A 3,389-nucleotide genomic window follows, 5' to 3' on the forward strand; every position below is an offset into this window, starting at 1 on the left:
ACACACACACACACACACACACACACACAAACACATTGTCTATTTAAGTCAACATTATCTCAGAGTATGAATTGACACCAGTAGATAAAGTGTGTGGGAGGGTGTTGGTCTGTGGCCGTGAGTCAGTTGCATAATAGAGGTAACATCAAAGCGGTTCCACCGCCTTTTGCCGTTTCTTTATCAGTGCTCCTCCATAGTGGTTTCCACATTTTATAAAATCATTAACAGACTCGTTCCCTCCCCGAAGGTACACATACAGCATCAGAGTCAGATAAAAAACCTGGGAGCTCCAAAATCTCACAAGTTCAACCCAAAACAGCTTTCTGAGTTTTGTTTAAAATTATACATTAGATTTTAAAAGGGTTTCACTGCAAATTAAAACCTACAGAAGCCTTCAATCCAAACAGGACATTTTGAATGCGAACAGCGGTGCTTTTCTGCCAATAACTGACAAGCTGCTCTGTTTCGTCTCAACAAGGACCCGATTGGATTAAACAAGCCTGAGTGCTGAGCCCTCTGCACCGAGTCCATTCAGCCAGGGACCTGCCACAGCATGAATCCCCCAAATGAAACAAATGGCACTTCTCAGGATCAGTGTGTATGTGTGTGCATACGTAAGTGGTTGTGAGAATAAAAACGGTTCATTACTCTATTTAAATTGTCCATTCACTGCAATAGGTGGCATTTTGACACAAACACACACACGCACACACACACACACACACACACCCACTCACACACACACACCTCACATCTCTTTTTGAATGTTCCTCAAAGAAGAAAGCAGGGGGTCCGCTGTGTGAGTGAGTGTGTGTGTGTGTGTGTGTGTGTGTGTGTGTATGTGTGTGTGTGTGTGTATGTGTGTGTGTGTGTGGGGTGTGTGTGTGTGTGTGTGTGTGTGTGTGTGGCCAAACAGTGAACAGCGTCTAAATGCAAGAGCCAATCAGAAAGCTGTATAGACACTGAGCCCCCCAAGTACTGCTGGTTTATAGGGCTCAGCTTCAGAGAAGTCACATGACTTCCCAGAGAGAGAGAGGGGAGAGAGAGAAGAGAGATGAAGAGAGATGGAGAGTGAGAGGAGAGAGCAAAATAGAAAGTGGGGAAAGGAGGGAAGGAGAGAGAGGAGTAGGTAATGTAGGACAGGAGGATGGAGGAGTGGAGGAGGAGTGAAAAGGGGGTCAGGAGGGTGACAGGAACGCTGCGAGGGGTGAACCGAAGGTCTGGTAAATGAATGGAGGAGAAAGGAGGTAAAAAAAAAGAGATGCGACGGTTCTCGGAAGTGAAATTGTACAGGCGGTTGATGGTCTATAATTACAGCTGAATGAACAAAATGATAAATGAATGACTGAGTGAGGAGAAGTCAGCGAGTGGATGAATGAAGGATGAAATGAATAAGTGCACAAGGCGATAGTGGTCGCTGTTGATTACTACAGTGGGTAATCTTGATGGTCTGGTGAACCCTGCCTCATACTGTCATACAATAACTATCTTAACCACAATGCTTACACTTCACCCAAATTACAAAAAAAATTGGTAAATAATTAATGTGCAGAGGTTCTGAAAAGTAAAATTTAGTTTGAGCACTCAGAGCATTTTAAAATCCTTTGTCTTTCCAGAAGCAAATTTCAACTTGTTATAAGCCATTTGCTTTCATTGGTACTTCCACTCATTGGTAGAAAGTGGTTCCAATGAAAACTGTTCACCGCAAGTTCAGTGGAACTTTTTTCAATCCTCGGAGGAGCACTAACAAACACAACTTGCTTCCATAGATTCAGGGTAAAAACAAAAGAATATCTAAAAACTCTGTAAACACAACCACGAGTAAACTATGTGGTTAAAAGCATGTGGACGCATGCTTTTGGTCTAGGGTTCATGGTTTGGGTTTTAGGCGTCCAATGAAGGGAACTCTCAATGCCACAGCAAACAAAACTTTAGAGTGTACTTCCATCTTTGTTGCAAGAGTTGGGGTAAGGCACTTTCCTGTTTCAGCACAATAATGGCCGTATCGTACAAAGTGAGGTACACAAAGAAATGTGTTGCCGAGATCTTGACTGGTCTGCACAGAGCTCTCCTTCCCAAGTGCCGGACCAACAGACTCAAGGACTCCTTTGTCCCTCATGCCATTAGTCTATACAACTCCTCAGAGGAGGAGGAAATAGGGCAGAGGACAATACATACATACATACATACATACCTACATACTACCTACTACATACATACAACATCCATACATACATACATACATACATACTACACCATACATCACACCTACACACAACATACATGCACACCTGGACTTAAAATTCACACCTGGTCACTTTATAATAATTTTTAACACTGGACTAAACACTGACATTTTAATAATAATGTATGGTCTTTTCTTTGTTTATTTGACAAATGTTCTTATTGTTGTTATTATTTTTATTGGTATTTTGTTGATTTTGTTGTCTTTATACTGTCTTTTTATCTATTTTTTATTTATTTGTTCTTGCTAAAAACTGCTGCTGGAACTTTCAATTTCCTGCGGGAGTCATCCCAAAGGATCAATAAAGAGAAGTCTAAGTCTAAGTCTAAGTCTCTAAACTAAAACCCATCAAACACCTTTGGGATGAACTGGAGCTTTGTGTGCGACATCCATGCTCAGCCTCAATAATGCTCTTGACGCTGACTGGGAACATTTACAATCTCTAATTTTGTCATCATGATTGTCTATACTGTAATTTTACTATGTTGGTCTATTCTGTATACACGGCATCTACTGCATGTCTGTCCATCCAGCTAGAAGGTTTTTTTTAGGGAGTTTCCTTATGCGAATCGAGGGTCTAAGAACAGAGGGTGTCGTGTGCTGTACAGATTGAAAAGCCCCTAAAGCCTTTAATTTTAAAATCCTACATCAGAATGGTCCGATGTTACCCGAGTGACACACTGGATACATGTTATTTCACTCTGAGTTGGAATGAACCGGGCTTAACAGGAGGATTCCTTTTTAGAATAGCCGGAAAAAGAGTTAAAATATGGCTTTGACAGCCTGAAAAATATTTGAAACATAGCTTGAATTAGACAGTTAAGTCTTTAATTTTAAAATCCTACCTCAGAATGGTACGATATTACCTTAAAGGAAGATTTGTGAATTGTGAAATTGGGCTATATAAATAAAATTGTCTCGACTTGACATGAGAACAAATCCCTGCAGCCACAGCCAAAGAGATGATCGCTTGCTTATGCTCAATGTTCAGATGTCCATATATTTTTGGTCACATAGTGGCAGAGAAGTGCCCTGATTCTGTTTTAAAAAAAAGAAAAGAAAGAATTTAGAATCCCCTGCATCTTAAGAGAAATGCACGTGTGTGTGTGTAGTAAAGCATGTCCACATGGCCCATACCGTATGG

At 40.9% G+C, this 3,389-nt stretch overlaps 1 long non-coding RNA gene across 1 annotated transcript in view; it reads left to right on the forward strand.

The window, feature by feature from the left end:
• Positions 1-3,389, forward strand: part of LOC116671777 (uncharacterized) — a 13,488-nt gene that overhangs the window by 3,637 nt on the left and 6,462 nt on the right. The window lies entirely within an intron of this gene.

Source organism: Etheostoma spectabile, chromosome 21 (genome assembly GCF_008692095.1).
Source record: "Etheostoma spectabile isolate EspeVRDwgs_2016 chromosome 21, UIUC_Espe_1.0, whole genome shotgun sequence".
Taxonomy (NCBI): Eukaryota; Metazoa; Chordata; class Actinopteri; order Perciformes; family Percidae; genus Etheostoma; species Etheostoma spectabile.